Source organism: Triturus cristatus, chromosome 6, assembly GCF_964204655.1.
Source record: "Triturus cristatus chromosome 6, aTriCri1.1, whole genome shotgun sequence".
NCBI lineage: Eukaryota > Metazoa > Chordata > Amphibia > Caudata > Salamandridae > Triturus > Triturus cristatus.
In genome coordinates this window covers 78,554,036-78,580,185 of record NC_140589.1, presented here as the reverse complement: position 1 = coordinate 78,580,185, position 26,150 = coordinate 78,554,036, and positions in this window count along the sequence as shown.

Sequence of the window (26,150 nt, the reverse complement as noted above, 5' to 3'; positions counted from 1 at the left end):
TGGAGACATTATGTGAAAAACTGGGGAGTATAACCTCCTCGCCCCTGGGAGCGTCTAGAACAAAAGGCGGCGGCCAACCTTTCTCTGCCAACAGTATGTCATACGAAGAAGCCCGATTTTCCCCAAAAATCCATTTTATTACACGTTGTATGTCACCTTCAATTAGAAGAACTATATCATATAGTCTGTCAGGGGGAGCCACTCGTGTGTCAGCCGTTTCAACTGTGATAATTGTTTCAGTTGCTGTCGCCTCCAGAAATGGACGCAGTGCTTGCCGCACTATTGTAACCTCCGCTGCGCTGTCTAGCAGCGTTACTGCCCATGTTATTTTATTTATTTATTATTTAAACTTATTACGCGCATCAGCTACCCACAGTGGGTTTCCCGGTGCAAGGGAAAGACTCAAGGAGAAAACAAACCTCTCAGACAGCACCGTGAATCAACTAAGGCGGCAAGATGTTAGGTTCTGGAGCCGTGTTCTCACCATCTGAGGCATATCTCGCTGTTACAGCTGCAACTTTCTTTTTCTGAAAGGGTGGTCACGGACGAGGAAAATCGTCCTGTTTCCCTTTGCTTTCAGTCTGACGAGGCTCACGACCTTGTGGGGCACCTCGACCTCTGCCGTGATCCTGGCGTTCCCCTCCACCGGCTTGTGAGCCTGATGCTGCCTGTGAAGAACGAGGAGAACGCTGATCAGGAACCTGAAACCTGTCAGGAGACCTAATTCTCACGCGGTCGCGCAGATTATAAGTGCGCTCAGAGGTTTCAGGAACTGGTGAGGCTGCACGCGACCCTTGTGTTTGTTGTTGCTTCCCCTGTTTCTTATTTTTCCAATTCATTTTAGGAAAGTTCGGATGCTTGTCTTTAGCAGACTGAGCCTTCTGTGTTTGCTGTTGTACTGGTATTCTAGCGAAAGGCTTAACACCTAAACTATTGCGCCCTATTGTCCTATAAGCTTCTGCAATAATTTTTCGTAATACGCGGGGTTTCTCCTCATCCCAGACAAGGCGCAAAGCATTAGACACTTGAAAGTTAACTGCATCTCCCTTGACATTAGCAAGGATTAGATCAGCAACTACGTCAAACACTCCAACCAACCTCATCCCCAACTCCACAGCCGCCTCCGGTCCGTGTTCATCCTCAACACGCTTAATTACGGAGGGGAGCACAGGCATAGATGCTGTGCCAAAACATTTCGCATACACTGCCGCAAACACTTCACCCCAATTTTCACAATCAGTTACTTCGGGTATTAAGTCTTTCAGCAAACTAATAGTAAGAATCCTGTGTTTCTCCACAGGAGTTGTATTCGGAAATACTACTTCCAGCAGGTCAAATTTCTCTGCAAGCTAGTAAGGTAAAATTCCTTATTTTGGGGACACTTGCACATAACCAAATTAACCATTACCGGACTAATAGTTAGTCCCACAGGTTCAGCTGGATGCGCAGCAACCCCAGGTGCTCCCTCCTGTAGATTGCGTGAGACGTATTGTACTAGAGCCCTGTGCACCTCGATCAAGGAGGTGCGTAAGACGCGCAACTCGTCTACAGGGACTGCTAGATAACATGGATGTGGTGAGTACCCGGCCAAAACTGGCCATGTGGCCCCTGGAATCGATAAAGGGTCTAACCGGACTGGGGTCACGGTGTGGGGTAGGGCACCATTAAACCAAATACGGTGTTGCCATGCTGAAACCGGAATGTCGAGAGTCGTATATGGCCGATACGCTCTAGGTATTGCAGTGGGAGTGTATGTATGGAACAAATTATCATCTCTGTTCACTGCCGGCAAGGTTAGCCAAGGATAAAACACCTCAAAGTGGTGAGCTGGATTAGCCCCTACCACAAAAATGAGTGAGATACCTGCATCGGCCACTCCAAAAGTAGCCAAATGATGACGGAGCGCCCCAAGGCTATGTGTCGCAATATCTACCTCAGCCATATCGACCAGAAGAACAACTTATAGCGTGCTCAATAGGGTAGTAATTCAAAAAGAACTATTAAACCATTTAATGTAGCAAGCTTGAAATGTAACCTATAAAATCGTCAATACAGGTAGGTTATGCCGTCACAGCTGTTTTCCGGTATACAGAAGTGAGGGTATCATGGACAAGCACTAGTACTACTAAAATGTCTCGCTCATAAGAACCAGACCAAACGTTAGGCGCGCCATATTTCAGGGATTCTGCACATATACAGAACTATGCGCAGGAAACCAGGACCTCAGTGTGTAGTGGTGTACCAAAATACCCACCTTGGTGCCCAGAACCCCGATCCGACTAGCTATAGTGTCTCATTCGTTCTCTGTGCTACAGCGAAGCTACCAATGATTAGACATCCTAGAACATGCTACTCCATCCCTCTCAGGATACGTGGGAACAAGAACACTCTTTCGTTCAAACTCTCATACTTGGTCACAACATGAGTAAATAGAGCCAAGGAATAGTTTAAAATGTTTATTTTAACTAACGTGCTCTATAATGCAGTACACGCACCAATACTAGCAACAATATGCATAAAATCAAATAAATCAGCATTGTTACAATTCCAAATAGAACAAAAGGGGAAATCATATTATAATGATGGTGGGAACCGGACTATAGCGCCTCGCAACCCTCCCCGTGCTAGAAGCTAGTTTATTATAATTATAGAAGACCTCCAGGCTTTGTCAGGGGGACCCCATACCTCCGAGTTCAGATGCAGGAATTTACATCACTGCACAAGCACAGCTCTTCTATCCTGGAAAGCGTTTCTCCAAGTGTGTTTACATGCATGCAATGCAATATTAAAAGCACCAGATTTCCAGGTTTGCAGCTGTGTTCTATGTTATGGCTAGGGACGTGAGACTGACCAAAGCAAATCAACAGAGCTCATTGTTTTTCGACCTTGAACACGCTGTACAGACGAAGAGCAGAGTGTTCAACTAGACATGTGAAATGCAGACAGTTCTCATGTGAAAGCGAGCAGGCAAAGTGTTTACTAGAAATGTGTTACAGCAAACAAATGATGGACGGAATGCTGACAATGCCAAACATACTAGAAATGTGGCATGTAGGAATGTGAGCAAAAGCGGCAAAATGGCGGCCAAGCATATCTAACTTATGCTAACTTAGCAATGTCCACAGGTGTGTCCATATTCTCACTAAAAGGTCACATGATGAAGTATATTTAAAGCACTTGTGTCTGCACACTGTTTGAACTTCAATCCTATGACTAAGGTGTGACTGCCGAAACGTGTCAGGAAATGCAAGATTTTAAAACTGCAGCCACTCTTCACTTGGAGAATAAACGGGGTGCTCCCGAATACGTATAGCTGTTCCCAAACTGCACCGGGAAATCGTACCCACCAAGGATGACAGCACTCACAGGGGGGACTTCCGTAATTTTATTCAGCAAAACGGACTCTGGGCACACCAGACGCGTTTCGGCAACCGCCTTCTTCGATGTTTGCTAGAAACGCCAGAGCTACCATTTTTTAATACATTCAACAAACAGAGACGTCATACATTTCCGGGTAGATAACACAGTAATAGGACCACTGTATAGGTAAATTACTGCAGGGTTCGCAACGGGGGTTCCGCCATTTGGTAGTGTATATAACACGACAGAAAAGCTGTCCACTATGCATTAATAGTGAATAGAATACATTAATATAATGGTGGTCTCGCCCAAATTCACTGTGCTCATACCCTGAAAGGGTCAATCAGCATGCCACATTTGCCAATACAATTCTACCATCGTTTCCTGAATGGATTGGCTTGCCTTATTCACCTGCACCAGTCACCTCTAAAACCTTTTCCTGAGTCCCAACCGATGCCTGTGAAATAGTCAATTCTGCTAAATCTCGCCCTGAATGGGCACAAGTTACCTCTAAACATTTCTCACCATCCCAACCGATGCCGGTGACATGGCTAGTTCTGCTACATCTCGCCCTGGATGGGCAATGACCTATATATAGTGTTACCATCCCGGTGCAATTCTGTACTCAAATCGAAACTGATACATTTCACTACATTTAATTAAAAACAGTCAGCTATGATGCAGTGCCAAGCACGTTCACTTTCCTTATATCTAGTTGCTGGAGTCACTTTTAATGGGAACCAAGCCAACTGATACCAATTTTGCCCATTCAGGGCTTTAATAAGCCCTAGGATGTGGGTCCCATGTTCCACCCTCATCTATATAATTGCTCATGCCCCAGGGACCTGGCCCACCCAGGGGCGAAACATTACAGAAGGGCGGAAGCCGGTGCATCTTTTTTTTTTTTAATTTTGGCTGGAGCCCCAGATCCTGTGCTTCTCCCTCTGACCCAGTTTTTAAAAAAAAAGCTATTTATGCCCTAGGGGCTCAGGGTATTCCTATCTTGCCCACTTCTCTTTTTTGGGGGGGATTCGGCTGAAGTTGAGTCCCAAGATGGCTGCCAACACTTCCTGCTTGAAGTGTTTGCAGCCAATCACATTTCAGCAAGGGGACTGTGGAATCCTTTGAAGATCCGCATCCCTAGCTATAAAAACTACTTAACGGATTTACACCAAACAACCAAAATCACTCTTTCTGGACCAAGAGCTAGATTTCTGCCAAGTTTGGTGTAATTCCAAATTAACATTGGGAAAACACTTTTTTTTGCCCCCCCCCTCCCCTTTACAGCCCCTTTTCTTGACGGATCACCCTGAAACAAGACTCACTATGACACTTTTTTTTTGATAATTTTATGAATATTCGTTAAACGGCCCCAAAGATATAGGCAAGTTAAAATATGCTTTCTATGGAAACATAATGCTAATTATAACTACCTCCTGGAGCATACGCAATTGTATGTTTCCAGTGGACTGCACTGGTCGTGGGCAGTGTCTGCCAACTCAGCGCTTGTAGGTGCGGCCAATAAACACTGAAAACTGTGCGGCATATTTACCAAAAGGTCGTGCAGTGCACCACTGTATCTTTATCTAAAGATGCGGCTTTCTTGAAATGTGGGGCACAACTTTTGTCCGCTCGTGTGGAGTCATTAACTTCAAAAGGCAATGGGCGAAAATAACCGCAATGTGCGGTGAAGTATAAATGAGGGCGCCAGTGTGCAAATATGAAATGGGGCTTATTGGCCACAATAGAGTTTAAACAGGTAGTAATGATTCCCAGGGTTCCTTGCTTTATGGATTGGAAGAAGGTCTTCATGACAATAAAGTCCTTGGTTCAGGGAGTTCCTCAAAGATGGAGCCGCACCAGAGAAGGACTGAGTGGGAGCTGAGAGGGATCTGAACTTTTTGATACCAAGCCTCTTTTCTCCTGGGCTTTCAGAACCCCTCCAGATGTTTAAGGTAGCTGACACTTAGGCTGCTGTTGCATGTGAATAGATTTGAACTTGACGTAGACAAGTTTGACTTTAATTCTGGCCTCGACTGGAAGCCACTGTAAGTCACCATAAATAGGTGTGAGGTGGCTGAGTTTCCTGGCTCTAGAAATGAGTCTTGCAGTAGAGTTCATCAAGCTCTCAGGGGAGCTAATGTGGACCGGCAGATGCCTGGCAGAATTGTGTTGCCATAATGCAGGTGTGCAAGGATGAGACTTTGGGTGACTGCGTAAGTTAGTTGGCGGGAGTGGGTGCTTTAATTTCTTCAAGGGGAGGAGAGTCGCTCTTCTTAATTTTCTGTTTTTAACCTTTATTTATTGATTTCAAAGCAAAACATACAATCAAGAGTACAAAAGTGTGAAAAACAATCGGGTCACATGTACCTCGTTAACCCCCCCCACCCACCCTCCCATGCAAAACAGCAATAACATAAATACTGCACCCTCTGGACAGAACAACCCAATGTCCTGCATGCCTTGTAGAAAGTTCAAGTATGGAAGCAGATACATTTAACAAAAGAAGCAACCAGTATAAATAAGGAGCAAATACAAATCAAGGGCATTGCATCCTCTGGGGGAGGAAAAGCACAGACATAGTAGGCAGAGCATTCACAGTATATCAGGGTGAGACATCAAATAGGATGTAATGGGGGCCCAAAAATCTTAAGGGCGGGAGGTCTCCGGTAACTCCTCCTCATACACCTGCAGTTGATCCCTACATTTAACCAAATCGCGAAGCCATTGTTTTATAGTGGGTGCAGACTTTGCACCCCAGCGCTGCGACACTGCCGTCTTTGCGAAAAGGGTGGAGATTGCAACGATACGTCTGCTGGCCGGCTTCAGGTGCTTGACATATCCCAATAAACACAGCTCAGGAGTACAGCCCACCGGCTCCCGCACAATGTCCGTTAAAATGTTAACCACTGCAGTCCAGAAAGCCAACACACTCCCGCACAGCCAGGCAACGTGGAGGAAATCTGCATTCGCAGCACCACATCTCACACAGTCCGCAGTCTCCCTCAGGCCATACTTATATAGCTGGAGGGGGGAGTAGTATATCTGATGCAGGTATTTAAAATGGATAATTCTGAGGTTATAATTGGCAGGGAGACGGCCCGTGAGTTGACAGCACGCCGTCAAAACCTCCGGCGCAATAGGATTGCCTAACGCGGCCTGCCAGCATAAGCAAGAGGGGTGCTCCTCCTGGTCGCGTTCACGTAGAGAGGCATTATAGAGTTTAGTAATAAGCCCTTTGCGACTCTTCCCCGTTAACAACGCCTGCAACGCACGCAGCATGTTGGATTCCGCAGGATAATTAGGATACCGCTCGAACGGCCTGACGAACCCGGACGTACGTGAAATTAAACATAAAACTTCGGTCCGCGCCATTCTGTGCCGCACGCAGTGTTTTGCAACGACCCTCGTTATATAAATCACCCAATCTGGTGATGCCCACAGCTGCTAACTCTTTCAGGGCGGGGGCCTCCCGTGCCGCGGATATATCGGGATGGGAAGCTAGGGGCAGCAGTTGAGCATATAAATACGACAGCTGAGCCCTCGACGCCAGTGTTCGCCATGCCCATGACGTGCACTGAGGAGGATTTATCTCAGTCCGTGGGCCACCCGAACCTCCCGAGAGGACCACCGCCTGTAATGGGACAGGAAGAACTGCATCTGTTTCGATAGCCACGTGGGGCTGAAAAGGTTGTGGGAAATGCCAATAATGCGCAAATTGCGCTTGTGCGCACAGATTATAAAGGCGCAGATCCGGAGCCTCAAAACCCCCTCGATCAAAAGGCTGCACCAGTAGTTCCCATCTGCACTGAGGCTTTTTCCCTCCCTACACAAAGGTTAACAGGGCAGACTGGAGGGTGCGGAACAATACTATATTCAATTTTATAGGTATGTTGATAAAGAAATATAGCAGTTTGGGCAAACAGACCATTTTTACAACTGCTATCCTATCTGCCAATGAAAGGGGTAGATGTGACCACCTCGCGGCTTGCTCAGAAATCTGCATAATCGTATGACTGTAATTCTCAGCGATCACTACAGCAGGATCCCGGTGTATCCACACACCCAGGTATTTCACGGGATCAGATGTCCAAGACAATGGGAAGTCAAGCATCACTTCTTTGGTAAACTCAGTAAGGGGGAAGACCACTGATTTGGACCAATTGATCCCAAGACCCGAAAACCTCTCAAACTGAACATACTCCCTGAGTAGCGGTGAAAGATGCACAGAAGGCTCACGGACATAAAGCAACATGTCATCCGCATACAGGGAGACAATCAGTGGGCGTTGCCGGAACTGCAAGGCAGCATCCGAGTGTTTCTGGTGCAGCTTCCATGCCAGTGGCTCCAGGGCCAAGGAGAAAAGCATGGGTGACAGAGGGCAGCCCTGCCGCGTGCCTCTCTCGATGGGGAACAAGGACGACACCCAACCGTTAACTCGAACACGAGCAACCGGCGCACTGTAGAGTACTTTAAGCCATTGCACAAAAAAGGGGGGAAAACCCATCCTACTTAGTACAGTGAACATATAAGACCAGTGGAGAGAATCAAATGCTTTTGCTGCATCAAGCAGCACAGCAACAGCTTGAAAATCAGGTTCAAAATAGTGCAGCGTGAAGAACAGCGTACGTAAGTTATGAGTTGTAGAGCGTTCCGTAACAAACCCTGATTGATCCGGCAGTACCAATAGGGGTACCAAAGGCTGCAGCCGAATGGCGATCATTTTCGCTAAGATCTTTGTGTCCATGTTAATCATTGAGAGGGGACGATACGACCCACACTGATTGGAAGGTTTATCTGGTTTTAGTAATGTGACAAGAGGAGGGAGGGTGGAAGAGTCCCTGTTTCATAGGTATCTGCATATACTGCCAATAGCCGAGGAGCCAGATCTGCCGCATATGCTTTATAGAATTCGCTCGGCAAACCATCTGGCCCCGCCGCCTTGCAAGTTGGCAGGGACATAATAGCCTCCTTAACATCCTCCTCATCGAATGGCTGCACCAGATATTCCCGATGAGCATTCGATAGCCACCCAAGAGCAAAGTCATCTAGATAGTCATGCGTCTCCTCAGTGGATGGGGATTCTCTATAAGCGTACAAGTCAGTGTAAAACTGTAAAACAATTTCACAAAGGTCCTCGGTCGAGTGACGGGGCTCGCCATTGCTATCAAGAAGTTCAGTGATAGCGTCCTGACTTCGTGGCTCAGCGAGTGTTTGAGCAAGGGAACGGCTAGGATGACCTGCCTCGCCATAATATCTAGCAATTCTACGCCGGGAGCAATGCAGCAACTCCTGGTCAACAGTCTCATTGTGCTCGTAACCAGTTCTCGCATTTCAGCTAATTTGGCAGTGGTAGGAGCCAACTCAAAGTCGCATTCCAATTAAGAGATGTCTGACGCCAATTTTTTAATTCTACGCCAGATGTCCCTTAGAACTCCAGACTGTGCCCCAATGCAAGCACCCCTTACGGTGACTTTGAAGGCTTCCCAGAGCACTCTCACACTGTCCACTGTATCTTCATTTTCGCTAAAGTAATTCCTGATCACCTCCGCTATACATTGCTTGAATACCGGATCTTTCAGCTCCGAGGGTTGAAGCCGCCACGCAAAAGGCAGCGATTGATATGCTGGGAGCTGTAGCGCAAGGAGCACCGGAGAGTGATCTGACAAAGTGCGAGCCTCATGCGACACCTTCACCGTCCAAGTACAGACCACCTCTGAGACAAGCCAGAAATCTATATGGGACCAAGAGCCATGCGCCGAGGAGGCATAGGTGCTCTCCCGATCAGAGGGGTGACGCTGGCGCCACACATCATGTAGGTGGCCCGCATCTAACAATCCTAATAACATGTCCGCAGCTCGCTTGGGCCGGGCCTCACTACTGCCATGCCTATCTATAGTGATGTCTAAACACAGATTGAAATCCCCTCCCCAAATGATTTCCGATTGTGGAAACAGTGATATTCTGCGCCATACTTCAGAGTAAAACGAGGGGTCATCAACATTGGGCCCGTAAATATTCACAAGCAGTACACTCTCACCGCACAGACAGCCATGAATTATCACAATCTGGCCACAATCAACCGCTTCAGTTCTAATTGCTGTGATTTTTTCACTAGGATTAACACACCCCTAGCATAGGATGAATAAGAGGACGACACCTTCACACTCGCCCAGCGTGTACCTATTCTATTAGCGGAGTCTTTGGTCAAGTGAGTTTCCTGCAGAAGGGCGACATGCACTCCCATACGATCCAGATATGCAAACATCATCCTAATCTTTTTAGGCGAGTTGAGGCCTCGAACATTCCAATTGAGGAATTTAATAACATTACTCACTGCGGAAGGGCAGAGTAAATAGAGACCTAAAAAGGAATTTGGATCTGAATAAGTTCATGCAGTAAATAATAGCATTCTCACATACTGTATGTCCAGAAAGGATCCAAAAACATTCTGCCTTCCCCACCCCAAACACTCCCAACCCCCCACCCACTTCAGCAACCCAATCATGCCAAAGCCATCCCAGTAACCTACCCAACTCCCCCAACCACCCCGAAACAACAAAACAGATTTGGGGTACACCCATTTGCGGGGAGCACAGAGACGCAAGCCCCCTACAGAGTAGGAGTCAACCGAGCCGAAATAACATATGAGCAATGCATACAATAAGCAATATTCAAACACCATACTGGAGCTGAACTTGTAGTGGCCCAAGTAATGGCAGCAATGATAGATACTTCGGTATAAAGAACCTAGAGAGGTGTCCAAAAGGGGTAGAACGAGTATAAAGGGCTCGCACAGCCAACAATTAGCATTAGCGCAGCAAATCCAACAGAAGTACAAGGAGGCTGCAGGGCTAGGTAGATGAGGACAATCATGGTGAGCATAACGTTACACTAGAGAATCACCATAAGTGTAGGTAGACAATGAGCATAAAACCAGTATGACAATAAAGGTATAGCATTTCCAAACAGGGCCCAAAGTGTAATGGAGCTCTCATCAGTTAACATAGTGCCATCTCTACTCGTCTTAACTCCGGGGCAGCTGTAGAGTCTCGTTTCTTACGTTTCAGGTGTTTTGCATGTTCCATGGCGGCCTTCGGGGAGGAAAAAATCTTGCCGTCAACGGCAGCACCTATGCGAAGCCGGGCTGTATACGACATGGCGTAGGGGACCCCTTCATTTCGCAGAAACTGTTTCACAGTGCCAAACTCACGCCTAGCTGCCTGGACGGCAACTGTAAAATCAGGGAAGAAGGCCAATGTGTTGCCCTGATGGACAATAGTACCTTCCTCTCTAGCCAATCGCAATATAGTGTCCCGATCCCTATAGTTTAAGACTCTGGCTATTACAGGGTGAGGAGGGGCCCCCGGGACCGGCCGAGCAGCTAAGGAGCAGTGAGCACGCTCCACTATGAACATACAGGATAATTGCTCTGTGCCAAAGATGTCCGAGATAAGACGCTCAACATAAGTCTCCATCTTGCCCACATTTGTCGACTCAGGTAACCCAGTAATACGGAGGTTATTGCGCCGGGACCGCGCTTCTAAGTCCTCATTCTTTGCTTGGACAAGAGCTCAAACTTTCTCCATATTTAGTGTTTTATCTGTGACAGTGCTCAGGCCATGTTCAGTCGCCAAAACCCTATGCTCCACCTTCCCCACGCGTGCATTTTGTGTCTCAAGTTGAGATGACATGTGGTCTAGTCGATGGTTCATAGCTGCCATCGTACCCTCAATAGATTGCAAAGTGTGCTGCATAGCCATCAATGTGGATTCTAGCGTGGGGGGACCATCCGCGTGAGCATCAGCCTCAGAATCAGAAGCAGCTTTTTGCGGGGTCTTAGGGGCCCTACAGTACTCAAAGGTAAGGCGCTGCTGAGATTTGTCATTCCGCCCCATAGTTCGTGAGTAACACCACAGATATAGTATATGATAGGCGATGAGGGCAAAGCTAAGGGCGAGTGTGACGTGCAGTCAGAACCAACAGTCCCACTATAGCACGAAGCTGTTAGTGCCAGGCGACCCAGCGGGCCTCAGGGCGTATAAGTGCTAAGCGGTGGGCAGTTGAGGAGGCTTCCCGCCAGTAGAGGCCCCAGATACACGAAGAAGTGCCAACAAAACTATCTAAGCAGGCCAGGGATTGTGTGGGGGAGAGTGGCAGCACACCCCAGGCTATAAAGGTACAGTTTACTAACCACCGCTCAGGAGGCCATACAGCAATCAGCTCCCACGCTGCAACTGCTGCCGCTCGGGACGATGCCCACCCAATCGCGGCCTAAAACCTTTGATGTGCCAAGGAGGCACAGGGGCCGCAATGCGCGCGCGACCCCACAGGTGCTCCACTCCCGCTACTAGGATCAGATGTCAGGGGACCCTGGTCGGCCTTCACACAGCAGGCGCCTCAATTAATTTCTCCCCGGTCGCCACTCCTAAGCAAGGCCAACGCCAGCCGCGGCTCACAGGGCGCGACCCGACACAAGGCCTGACCCCGCCTCCACCACCAAGGCCTCTACCAGGCCCCGACCCCACTTACCGCCACCGGCGCCGACGGGCACGCAGGGATTCCAGCAGTTGTTCCGGCACCTCCCAGTAGGATCACCGCAGCCACCAAGGTCCGCCGTCTGGTCTTCCCCCGGGCACTACAGCCTGCCACCACACACCGACGGGTCAGCCCTCCACCGGCAGCCGACACGGTGAGCAGCTCGCAGTCTCGCCAACGTCAGGGTCAGTCCTTGCAGTCGCGCACACAGCGGTCGCCGCAGGTCTCGGCCCCGATATGGGCAAGGAGAGCTGTGCGGGAAACAGCGTGTGAGGGCCTCACACGGCAGAGAGGCCTGCGGCCAAGGGTCGAAGCGCGCTTAGGTCACTCAGCCACCTGGAGAAATCCTGAAGGTCCGCAAATAGCATGTACGGGCGCAGCAAGCAGGGATAAGGTCACCTCGTCCGCCAGCAGATGTGAGGATCGATGGATGCAGCAGATATTAGGCGGATAGTGACCCGGTCAGGCAGAGCCTCACAGCAGTGCGGCCATCTTGTTGTGCACCCTCTAGCGCCCCCTGCTCTTGTTAATTTTAATACAAAGTTGGGTTCATGGACATTTGAGGGTCCACCCAGAGGCAGAGAAACTTAATTTCCTTCCAGTGCAGAGAAAAACAAAACTTTTTTTCCCAGTTCTCCCTCTCTATAATGAGCAATAAGCATTCTAGAATGTTCTTTTGTTTGATGATGTCAGCTGGGGTTTTGAGATCTGGTCACTGGATGGACCCTTTAAATCCCCTTATGCACCATTCTTTAATATATGGGCAGCACAGCTGATTCAAGGAACAAACACTAATACTGTGGCCATGCGAAGTTGTATAGTTTTAGGGCCTCGATATCCCACCGTGCACTAAGAATGAGTTATTAGAAGACATGGTTTAATAACAAACATGATCCTTCAGGGAGGGTCCCACATGTCAAGGAAGAGACGCCGGTGAATCTTTCATGTGTTCAATAAAGACTCCGGGGCCCGTGGTGGGGAGCAGCGCGCGGATCCTGGGCTGCGCAATAAAGCTGTCTCCTTCGCACACCAATCCCATTCATTCTCTGGAAGTGAGTGTCCCAAATTGTATTCCCATTATTGCTTTGCAGGATTCTCAGCCTCGTACATCGTGTTCAATTAATAAAGATTATGCCTGGGAGAGTGATGTGCCGCTTCACCATCCCTCCCCCAAAGGCGCTGCACGCGACTCAGAGCGCTGCAGCGTCTGAGAGGCAAAATCATGAAAACTGTGCGCATGCATAATTTATGTCTTCCTTTTAATATCACCTGCATGGGGACGGAGAGCTGCAATTCCCTTTTATCTCCTTGTGCGCCTATTTAGCGATAGGCGCTCTAAGGCTGTTTGTAGCTCACACCAGAAGTTAATAATTAGCCGTGGTCAAATATGCGCATGCGCAGTTGCTCTTCAAAACAATCGGCCTGTATTCGAAAAGAAGGGAAACACCATCGGGTTGTTTGTGCAAGATCATGCATCACCATCCTTATCCGCATCCCTCGTCTTAAGCGCTGGTGGCGCCCTGTTCGACAATCTTTCTTGGTGCTCCCTCCCCCCATGACCTCCTGCTCCATGGATTCCCTCACTACCACCTTCAACAGTGTCCCTCATCTCTCAACAGCTCCTCTCTCACATACATAGCATTTGTTTTATAGTGCCGCGAATACCAGTGTTGGGTGCCAGAGCACTTTACACCACACACACATTATACAGTGACGATGAATCATATGTGTGTTAATCTGTCTATAGGGAATGTTACATAAAACAATGAGGATTACAAGGTGTAGGAATCACATGCCCTCTAAATTAGTAGGAAGTATATTTTGAGAGTGTTTGGTCTTGAGGAGCTCAAACTCAGGATTTCAAACATAACACAGTGGTTGGCTTTACTAATAATGTATTTCTACCCAAATGAGCCCCTTTGAGCAATATTATGATGATGAAAGACGGGAAAAACATAACATTCTAATCTGTACCACACCGTTTGCAGGCTGCTCTTTGATGACAGTTCATAGGACACTGTGCTATGTTAGCTTGTTAACTTATGAACTGCAAGTAACACAAGGAGCTCTGTGACAAGAGCAGCAACCCACTGAGCTATCCACATATAATAAAGTTCTGTGATGTACATGGCACTACTAGACAAACTGCCACTAGACACAATTTGTACTCCAGCAAGAAAATTAATCACCAGACTTATTGTGACAATTTACTGTTGCCTCAAAACTGCTGGACAGACAAGGAACTCTGCAGCAGGTGCTGTTAATCCCATAAGAAACCTTCTTATCTTTCCATTACAATTGCTACCTACCCTTTTAGGCACAGAATCCTAGCTCAACCTGTTTTTTTACGTGCACTTGTTTGAGATCACTTCCCGTAGGCTGGGCCAGTGCAACTTTTGTTTTTGACATGGTGCTTTGGCCCGTCTGTCAGGTAATTTAGATGTTATTTCTTTGAATTATTGGAAAAACTTAGAGAAAAGCCTGGGCCCCCAACCGCCTCCACCACCCTGCGCTGTTTAATTACTAACAGATACAGGGCTTCATTTATAAGGCCCCTGCGCCGCCGGAACGTCACTTTTAGTGACGGTCCGGGGGCGCACACTGCAGGGCCATATCTACAAGGCCACGTACAGCCACCTTGTGTGGATTTTCATGGCCTTGTAGGTATGGACTACGGCAATGCAGTGCAAGTTGCTGCGTTGCCTCAACCTGCGATAGGTAGGCGTGCCATGGGTGTTACGGTGGGTGTTCCCAAGTAACACCATGGCATTTTTATTTATGACATTTAATAAACCTGGGAATGCGTCAAAAGCCTATGCCTCCCCAGGGGTGGCGTAGGGGAGGCGCAACGAGTACAAATAACATAATTTCTCCTCGTTGTTTCCTGTGTCTATATGTGCTGCATTCTGCAGCACACTTAGAAAGAAGAAATCGCCTCCATGGATTGTTTTGGCGCAGGAAGGTATCCCTTCCTGCGTGAAACAAATCACCCCTAAAACGATGACACCCTTGCACCGTGGCACATGGCAGCCATTTGTGCGCCAACGCAGGGGCAAAGGACAGGAGTGTGAGATATCTGATAGATACAGCGCATTCTTGCCCTTTTAATTTTTGACGTAGGGCAGCGCAGATGGAAGGCTTGCAGCGTTGCCCTATGGCAAAAGATTGTAAATGAGGCGCAGTGTCTGGACTCGCTCTGTTTGCACCTTCCCTTCGCCTTTACAAGTCGAGATTCCCTCGGTGAGAACAGGTCTGCTGTCACTTTTGTAGGTGCTCCATCTATCCTGGTGCTTGAGCCTGTTTTGGGTAATGTAAAATGCAAAATGCAGTGCTCGGGCCTGTGATTTTACCACAACAATTCCTCGTTTTATCTGTGCATTGAAATACAGTCGTAGCCTATGTTGAATTACTTCACCAAGGTAAGGAATGTAGCACAAAGTTGGTTTTACCTGGCATGTATGCAGGGAATCCTAAAGCAGTCAGAGTGTTACAAGTTCCCATGGGTCTGACTTAGAGTTTGGCGGAGATGGCAGTGGCGACGGAGTACTCTCTGCACCAAACTCTCTGCCCACCTGCTGATTTAGAGGTGGGGGGATCTCCTGGTTTATGCCAATGGAGTATAACTTACTCTGTCAGCGTAAACTTTCCTTTGACCCCCAAGGGAGTAGGCTTCATCGGACGCAAGCCATCGCACTTCCGCCCAATTTAGAGTTGGTGGTCGGATGGCTTTTTTTCTAGTATCCCTCAGCGACAGGTACATATGAGGAGCAGTAAAAAAGAAAAAAATACCTCCACATCATGGGAGAAAACTATGATGGTGTGAGGGTCATTATTATTATTATTTTTTAAATAATCTCCCACTTTTGTAGTTTTCTTCCTGAAAAAAAAAACATTGACAGCCAGCCGTCATGCTTGTCAAGGCTGAACGACAAACGTTTCTTATTTTCACTGGAACCACTAGTGGTTCCTGCCAATGTCTAGAGATGTCTGCAGGGCTGGTGGACATCTCTAAATGAGAGGGGTGGAGTAAAGGCAGGGGGGTGGGTGTAAAGTATTCTGCCAACATGTCTGCCTTTACTCCGGCTGCAAAACCCTGAATCAAGCCCATGACTCAGCAAGTTTTGAGGGTTTTTGAGGGTCTTTCTTCTCGCAACATCATTTAATGGTTGCTGGTTGTCCTGCATGATTAATAAAGGCAGGTCAGAAAGAGAAAATTTATGGGGCAGATTTATAATAACTGGCGCATCCCTGCATATCAGCAGGGATGCGCCAGTTATTTTGCGCCCCAGCTCCGCCATCATGAATGCGCCGCATTTATAATGCGGCGCACCATGGGGCAAATACGGCACAGATGCGTCACGCATCTGTGCCGTAAAAGTGGCGCATTGCTGGAGTTGCGTCGCAAGCGCGACGCAGCTCCAGCAAGGCTCTGGGGGGCCCTATCTGCACAATGCTGCGTCAATCCTTACACCTGCTTCAAGCAGGCGCAGGGTTTTGACGCAGCATGGGCTCAAAAGTGACTGAGTGAAATCTTGTAGATTTCACTCAGCCACTTTTAGGAGGCGTTCCTGCGCCGGAACTCCCCCACCTGCCCTGGAACGCCTTTATGTGGCGCAGGGCTTTACAACGTGACGCATCTCCCAGATGCGTCACGTTGTAAATACCCCGCACCATGGCGCAGGATTTGCGCCGCTGCTGCGTCACAAAAGTGACGCAACGGCGGCGCAAAAGTGGCGCAAGTGCAACATAAATCTGCCCCCAGGTTGTTATCTTTGGCATCGCTCCTCTTCGCCTCACCCCCGGGAATACTGTCTGGTTCCAGGAGGAATCAGACAAGCAGAAGATCATTTGAAAGAGGTCATGACAAGCCTGAGAGATCCAATTGATGGCCAGGTCTATTTCTGAAGCCTTTTAGAGGCAAATGATGATCAGAAGAAAGACCTGTCTCGCCCAGGAACAGATTCTTCCTAAACATTTTTCTCATCTCCTTCATCAGTTTCTTCTTTGTGGTCATCTCTCATTTATGTTACTAATGATTTGGAGTTGGGTGGTCCTTGGGGAAATATGTTCGAAAGGATGAATTGAAAGATTTGCTTTCTTGAATTTCTTCTAATCTGCAACATCCAGTAGAAGAATAACAGCCTTCTACGAGGGGACTGTGTTCCAGACAGTGTCACAGGCCTATTGCACACAAATGCGCAGTCAATTCCGTGGCGCATGGCTTGGTAAAGATAGAATGGAGACTTTAATTTCTCTTCAGCTGGACTTGGCCCCAGCAAGACAGTTCCTGCAAGTCCAGAGAGTCAGAATGAGTATTGCTATAAGCATGCATGTATAATCAATCATATTACCCTTTTTGGTCTTGAATCTATCTTTCTTTACAGGCAGCATGCTTATTTGTGGTTCCACAATCATGCCTTCATGTAGGACTGCGGGTGAAATACTTTCTTCAATGCTAGGACCTTGTTTTAAAGAACTTTGATACTCCAATTTCAGTTTCGGGGTGCCTGAGCCTTCAGATGGACTGGTGGTTGAGTCCTCACAATCTGTAAGGAGGGGTTCTCTTGCCGTTTCAAACTCAGAAAGTAATGACATTGGATGCAGCAATATGGGCCGGTGGACATTCTCGGGGTCAAGAGCGGCTTAGGGTTGTTGGACATTTCATCAGAGAATATATCCTTCAACCTGGAGGCAGATAAGCGCAATGTTGGAGGCTTCGGTGCTCCCAGGAGCAGTTGCAAGGGATGAATGTCGTAGTCAGAACTTACTATTCAATACCCATGTCATTTCTGAGCAGGCAATTTGGCACAGGGCCGCTTCCCTTAGTCAGATGGCTCAAATGGTTTGCAGTTGGGTGGAGATAAATATTCTTTCACTCATGGCCATTGCTATGAATGGGAAGGACAACCAGGTGTCACCCACCGTGAGCAGTGTTTTCTCCATCTTGGGAATTATGCTGCAGGTTTGGCAAGCCAGAAGAAGATCTGTTTGCGGATCACCTCGACGCTCTTCTGACCCCGTATTCCCCAAGGTATCCTCCAGCCTTGGTACTCTTGGGGGTTGATGCATTGATGTCTCAGTGGCCAAAAAAATGCTTGTGTATGCATTTCCCCATTCCTCTGATTTCTTGTCTACTTGCAAAAATCAGGAAGGAGGAAGCACACGATATTCTAGTTTGTCCATATTGGCCGAGGCGGCATTGGTTTCAGCTTCTCAAAGAAATGCTGGTGGATCAAGTGTGGTTTGTTACTCTACAGCCCTATGCCTTAGTCACTCCTCCTCTGGTATTGATGCAGGTCATCTAGAGGTTGAGTTTGGTGGTTTTGAAATTGAAAGGGAAGGGCTTAGAAGGTTGGGTATTTCTAATTCTCTGGCCAATTCTATCCAAGCTTCAAGGAAGGAGCTCCCTAGACGAGCAGACGCGCATCACTGGTCTTCATTTTCCAAATGATATATAGATGGGGAACAAGCTCCTATCTTATGCTCCTCGGTTTTACAGTTTTAACAAGATGGGTTTGAGAAAGGGTGGTCTAACTCCACTTTGAAGCTACAATGAGCTGCCATTAGAGCCTTTCTTGCTCCATGGGGAGCTCTTGCTAAGATTGAAAACTGGGCTGTTCAGCTTCTCAAGGGCCTTGAGGTTTTCAGACCTAAAATGAGTGCAGAGTTGCTGCTATGCCTTTTTCACCCACGCTACATAAATTTTTTGTGTTACTGAAACAAAGCTAAAGCATGAGTTTGTTCCAGTAAAAACAGAATCAATGACCGCTATGTACAAGGAGGTTTCTCCCTGTTTGTCAGTTTAATTGTTTCTTTTTCTTGCCCGGATCTGGTGTGCCTTGCATGGTGAAACGAAGGCAGTCAAAATTAGTGGGTGGAGTAAACATTATTATTTTTTTAATTATTTTGGGTTCTTGATTCTGGCTAAGAGCTCGAACCTGAATCTGCATATCTTCTTCTTTTCCTATGCGGGTGTCACTGGAATCAGGTATAATGTGACGCAGGGCTTCACGTTGTAAATTGGCCGCACTGTTTGCGCCGCCGTTGCATCAAAAAAAGTGACGCAATGGCGATGCAAGGAGGTGCAAAGAGCTTGTAAATCAGCCCCAGGTTGTGTAGCCAGTCCCTTCTTCTCAGCACCAGCCTTAAAAAGCACGTCCTGCACCTCCTCCGAACCAGCCAAAGTCTTGCTTGATGCTTCATGTTTTCTGATGTTTTTCTATATGGCAGTCTATGAGCAGCTCTTTCTCTCTTCTTGCTTGCTTGACTAGTCTTGGACACTTTGGCTAATTGTATCTTGACACTACAGTTTATATGTGTGCATGCATGTGATTTGCAAATCTCACACCTAGCTGTAAAGCAATAGAGCGCTGCTTAAAAGGGGTGTTTAGATGGAGAAGAAAGGGCAGAATGTGGGTTCACAGTGCAGTCAGGGGCAGGGATAAGAGCTGGGGGTAAAGTTGTGGCAACCGAGTAGGTAAAAAAGAGGGTGTTGCAGTAGAAGAGGGGTTCAGTTTGACTGGAGGGAAGGTTGAGTGGGGTTGTTAGTTGAGGTCACCAGGAGCTTCCAGAAAAAAATGGCATGTGAGGTGGAAAATATATATGGACGGGATGGAAGTGGTTGGGAAGACTGGAAATGTGGGTGAGTGAGAGAAGGATAGCTTCCCTTGAGCAGGTATACAAAGAAAAAGATTTCTTGTCTTCAGCCTTTCCCAGAAAACAAGAGGGCATGGGGTTTGGAGGCTCTGTCCTGGGACATAATTCCACATCCTGTGAGCATAAAAATTGGAGGCGAAGCATCTCATGTTCTCATTCCAGCAATTCAATGGGGGCCATGACACTGCCAGGAAACTTGTGTGTTCCACTGAAGGTCTTAGCACCAGGCAGCGTTAGGTTGTAGAGCTGACTGCCTTCTATGTGATGGAGCATGTCTTGGAAGCGATGCAGGCAGCATCGGATTATAGAGCTGGCTGCCTTGCAGGTGATAGAGCACGTCTTGGAAGCGACGCAGGCAGCGTTGGGTTGTAGAGCTGGCTGCCTTGTAGGTGATGGAGAACGTCTTGGAAGTGATGCAGGCAGTGTTGGGTTGTAGAGCTGACTGCCTTCTATGTGATGGAGCATGTCTTGGAAGCGACGCAGGCAGCATCGGATTATAGAGCTGGCTGCCTTGCAGGTGATAGAGCACGTCTTGGAAGCGACGCAGGCAGCGTTGGGTTGTAGAGCTGGCTGCCTTGTAGGTGATGGAGCACGTCTTGGAAGCGACGCAGGCAGCGTGGGGTTGTAGAGCTGGCTGCCTTGTAGGTGATGGAGCACGTCTTGGAAGCGACGAAGACAGCGTTGGGTTGTAGAGCTGGCTGCCTTGTAGGTGATGGAGCACGTCTTGGAAGCGACGCAGGTAGCGTCGGGTTGTAGAGCTGGCTGCCTTGTAGGTGATGGAGCACGTCTTGGAAGCGAGGCAGGCAGCGTTGGATTGTAGACTTGGCTGCCTTGTAGGTGATGGAGCATGTCTTGGAAGCGACACAGGCATTGTTGGGTTGTAGAGCTGGCTGCCTTGTAGGTGATGGAGCACGTCTTGGAAGCGATGCAGGCAGCGTCGGGTTGTAGAGCTGGCTGCCTTGTAGGTGATGGAGCACGTCTATGCAGCGTTGGGTTGTAGACCTGGCTGCATTGTAGGTGATGGAGCACGTCTTGGAAGCGACGCAGGCATCGTTGGGGTGTAGAGCTGACCGCCTTGTACATGATGGAGCATATCTTGGAAGTGATGCACGCAGCGGGTACCGGTGGAAGGTCTTGTATGAGACAGGGTGTTGTATGTACGACTCTTTTCACCCTAGTAAGTGGGTCCAGATGGGACAACTTTTTGAACGGTGGCTCCAGTTGTGAGGGCTTCAGTGTGTGAAACAGCATCAGTTGGGGCCATGTTGTGTTTGTCTTGTGTGCAATGTGTGTCCTGAATGTAACAACAGTCTGTTTGTTGAAGTCCAAGGATTTGAGTTGTGGAGCCAAGGCAGACGGATTCATCCTTGAGAGACTTTCTTGTACCTTCAGTTGCTTGTTGTTATTGGTTGTGGATACAAATGTGATCTTTGAGATTCTGAGCCCAAGGTCGGCCTTGGACATTAAGGGCCCGATTCACAGAACTAACTTAAGACAAAATCCTAAACTTACTACCATTTTGGTATTCACAGAAGACACTTACTCATTTTGGTATTTACAGAAGGCACTTACTCATTTCGGTATTCACAGAAGTTAGGAGTCCTAACTTTAGGACTCCTAAATGCCTTCTGTGAATACCGAAAGTCTTAAAATTATGATTTTTCTCAGTTTAGTAGTAGTATAGTTAGGACTCCTAACTTTAGGACTCCTAAATGCCTTCTGTGAATACCGAAAGTCTTAAAATTAGGATTTTTCTCAATTTAGTAGTAGTAGTAAAGTTAGGACTCCTAACTTTAGGACTCCTAAATGCCTTCTGTGAATACCGAAAGCCTTAAAATTAGGATTTTTCTCAGTTTAGTAGTAGTATAGTTAGGACTCCTAACTTTAGGACTCCTAAATGCCTTCTGTGAATACCGAAAGTCTTAAAATTAGGATTTTTCTCAATTTAGTAGTAGTAAAGTTAGGACTCCTAACTTTAGGACTCCTAAATGCCTTCTGTGAATACCGAAAGCCTTAAAATTAGGATTTTTCTCAGTTTAGTAGTAGTAAAGTTAGGAGTCCTAAATTGAGAAAAATCCTAATTTTAAGACTTTCGGTATTCACAGAAGGCATTTAGGAGTCCTAAAGTTAGGAGTCCTAACTTCTGTGAATACCGAAGTGAGTAAGTGTCTTCTGTGAATACCAAAATGAGTAAGTGCCTTCTGTGAATACCAAAATGGTAGTAAGTTTAGGATTTTGTCTTAAGTTAGTTCTGTGAATCGGGCCCTCCGTGCTTGAAAAGTGACACGAAAATCCTGCCGCAATCACAGAATCCCCTTTGGGCAGGTGGGGGTGTGCTTTATTACCTTCAAGGGTGCCATACATGATCCATCCGTCCTTCCTTCCAAAGGCTGATATGCTGCTCATTAAGGAGAATCGAGGGTGTCCTCTTTATCAGGGTGACACATCAATGTATAGTGTGAACAGGAAACAATATAATAGCAGCAGAAAGAGATGTAATTTAGAAAAAAGTTCTGATATCAATTTAGCTGGCCTTAAAGCGAACTGAGCAGCAAGAACAATGCGTGGGGGAAGCAGAGACGAATCCCCCCACACCAGACACCAAGGAGGAGCCAGGGCTGCTTAACAGCAGCAGCTGCAGTGCTGTGAACCCCCACTCTTGCAGATCAAGTGGGTGCTCTGCCTCTGGACCTCGTGGGCTGCTGGGCCTGGTAACACTGACATGCTAACTAGTTCCTTCTGGGATTTTGGTGTCTACTGATCTGCAGACAGAGGCTGATTAATAACACTGAAAGGGAACATCATGTCACAGTGGAGGGGTGGGGGCCAGGCCGCCAGCTGCAGGGGCAGGGAAATGACGAACATGAGAAAAATGGACAAAAATGGAAAACAAAGCAGGTGGAAGAGAGAAAGGTAAGAAAGAAAAAGCAAGGAGGACCGAAACAGAAAAAATATTGAGAAAGAAATTGGGTGAATGAAGGTTTGAAGGTTGACAGGATGAGAGGATACAAGGAGTGATGTAAGGAAAGATAAGTATGAAAGGAAGAAAGGATGAGCGATTTCAAAGAAAGTATTGCTGGAAGGATTGAGAAAATGAAAGATGGAGAGGGAAATGGATAGGTTACAGTGGGGGCAGGCGGGCCACACATGCACACATATACAAACACTCCCTCACACCCATGCCTTCACACGCGTGTACACACACACCCATTCACAACGTTCACAACAAATTCATAAATTTATAAATAAGTGCACACAGGCAACAAACATTCAAAAACATAATACGTACCTGTCCTGCAGCTCCGGGGGGGAAGGAACCTCGGAGGTCCTAGGAGGATTGGAACTGCTGCCTTCAATCATTGGCTGACCTTAGGTCTTAGGTGAGCCAATGAGGGAAGGAAGGCAGCAGTTCCTCACTCGTCCCAGAGTGGGATGGGTCAGTGAGACTGCTGACCCCACCCCACTCTGTGATGAGGTGTCACTGATTGACACTCACCCTGGGTACTTCTGGGCTTAAAACTGAAGTGCCCAGGACCGAGGCAATCAGTGACGCTCCCTCTCATCGCGAGGGGGAGAGCCTTGAAGCACTTATGTCAGGCTGAAGAGGTCACACACTGAGGGCTCTAAAATCCTCAGCCTGGCAAAGTTCAGCTCAGGCAGCCAGGACCCTGTGCATTTAGCGCATGTCTAGCTCCTGGCTGCCTGATATGAACAAGAAGAGTGTCTGTCAGCCTGACCTTTGCTCTAAAACATGTTGACCTTTAGTCAAACACGCTGGCCGCAGATCTTTGGATGTTAAAGCCCACCTCTGTTCCACCTGGCATTTTGGGCCGTGGAGCCACCACGGCCTGCCAATTACAGGAGTCAGTGGCGGAGCGGCGCGAGAGTACTGCTACTCGGCTGCCATCTTGGCTACGCTTCCTGTGAAATATTTATGAAAGTGGCAGGATTCAGTTTGAAAATCCTACCAAATGTTTGCAAATGGAGGGGCATTAGACCTCAGTTTCCGCATTCATACAATGTCAACAAAGCAGCCACTTTCCAAAATTGGGATAGTGGAAATGAACATCAGGGGAGTCTGCAGGGGTACCCTAGAATCCTGTCAGCTCCCTCTCAAGCTGGCATGTCACATGCAAAGTGAAAGCTGTTCTTTCTGGAGAGCCCCTGTGGAGGTGGTGGTGCCGATTCAACACAGCTGCGGATTCTTGCTGTTCAGAAGGAGGGGCCTGGGGCACCCCGTCATTCCACTCATGTTCCCTCCTCCTTGCCAATCTCAGGAAGTCACAACATAGACAGTGTGATTTGCAAACGCATTTGCGACTCACAGTGTCCCTTTTGTACGTTGTAAGTTTATTTGTTGTGGTCTAAAAGCATGAACAACCAGGCGTCAGATTTCCGACGATGGACCTGATTACTGTCCTGTACTGGGGCAACAGTAAAATGGCATCAAAAGTTATTATTGTTACAATACGATAAATCCGCACCAGTACCATGCAATTATGAGCAAAACTCATGCATTGGGAAATTACCGTGTAGGAGTGATTTTTCCGGTAGTAAAACCAATTCCATGGGGTTTTAACGCACACATTTACCACTTGTACTAAGCGGGGGGGGGGGGGAAAGAGCAAGGAAGGGAAGTTTTTCTGACAGGGGTATGGTCCTCCGTGTCAAATAAATGAGGAATGAGGCTTCGCTGCTGCTGCATTCACAGCCTCATGCGGTATTTTCCAGAATTACCAGCTGGAAAAATCAGATATAGGGTCTCCCACACTGTGAAAAACTGGGTGTGGAAAAACCTACCCACTCTGAATCAGGCAGAACACAATCTGATGTGGTAATTTCACTCCTCCTGACTGGGGGCCTATCTTTTCTTTTCAAGGCAGGCTGCCACTTCTATTCCTGGGCCTTCATCCCTAACCTTGTGTGTCAATCATCCCGGTCTGACAGCAGTGTATTCTCTAGGACAGAGCTGTCATCTGTATATCTTACATTCTCAATGAATTACACAAAACTGTTCCTTGGTTCCATGATCTCCATGGTTCTTGACAGTGCCCTTGAAGGCACCTTGGTTGAGTTTACCTTCTCCCATCAGGTTGTGTTTGACTTGCTCCCACTGTTTTACTGTTTCATCTGATAAAGATGTATTTGACATGCCAAGCTCGACGTGCATCAGTGTGCTCTCCTGAAGCGTTTCAGACATCTTCAGCATTTAGTATGTAAATGTTTGCTCTCTGGAAGAAGTCTGAGTAGAACAAGCAATCTGTGAATATTTAAGAAAGATGCTCATGTGTCCTTAATTAAGCATGATAGGGGGTAACAATCAATCACTGATGTAGTTGCTCATATTCACACGACAGGAATAGTGCGTATCCCACCGAGGCAGGCTGTAAGGCATGGGCAAAGCTGCGCTTAATTTGTAAAACAAGCATTTGTAATGCAATCGGTCTCACCTTTGGGACCTTATATATATTTAGCGGCACATTAGCCTGGGTGCTGAAACATCTACTGTTCTTTAACATGGAGGTAAAGTAAGTACCAAACTGCATGACACGCCAGGTATGGGAACACATGGAGAGAAATGTTGCCTTTCAGCTGCAAATCTCTGTTTTAAATATAAAATCAGGGCCTTCGGTGGTCATATCACGGAAAATACAAGATTTGAATTTGAAAAAAATATTATTGTCTACAGGTGCTCGTGGAAGACCATTTCTATGGACTGGAACCTAGAGAATGATAAAGTGATTCTGGTATTTTACTGACATCTGCTGGTCGTTTTCTACAAAGAAAGTTAAATAGAGGCAGTTGCCAGAAAAATCAAAAAACAGAAAGTCCCTCAGCAGAAAGCAATTCTGGTATTTTACTGACCTCTACTGGTCGTTTTCCATCAAGACAGTTAAATAGAGGCAGTTGAACAGAAAAAAAGTCCCTAAGCGGAAGCAGACAAGTCCTAGGGCTGATCTCCACAGCCCACAAAGTACATACACATATAAGTATATACTAAAGTATATAAAAGAGGTCTTGAATGCTCGACCTAAAAATAAGTGTCAGGGCCCTCGTCAGGAGGCAACTGCAGCTTGCAACACCTATAGCCCCCGCCAACAATGCCAATGACAGAACCAACAGAACTACTAACCATCACACTGCTAATAGTGTGACAATTCAGACTATTCTATGCACCCAATGCTAAAAGAATGGTTTGGGCGGCAGTTATTAGGCATTTTTATTGTATATTGAACGATTAAACAACTGTTGTTGTGCTCATCTCTAAATTAGTGTTGTAGATTGTCCCAGTGATGACAATTAAGTGCCGGTGCCGAGCACCTGAAACCACCGGCTCAAATTAAGCACTGTGGCAAAGTGGGCAATTGCCCAAGGCCCCCTCCTTCCAAGGGCTCCCCCCTGTAAAAGTGAGTCTTCTCTCTATTTGACCTCTGCTTATTGTATACTTCTGTCTAAGCCTCCCTCTCTCTCTCTATCTCTCTGCCTATCTCTTCCTTTGTTGATGGGTCCCAGGCAGGACATATTTCACCTATATTCGTGTGATTCTGTTAAAGATTAACATAATTTACCATTGATTGGCAACATGCGGGCTACAA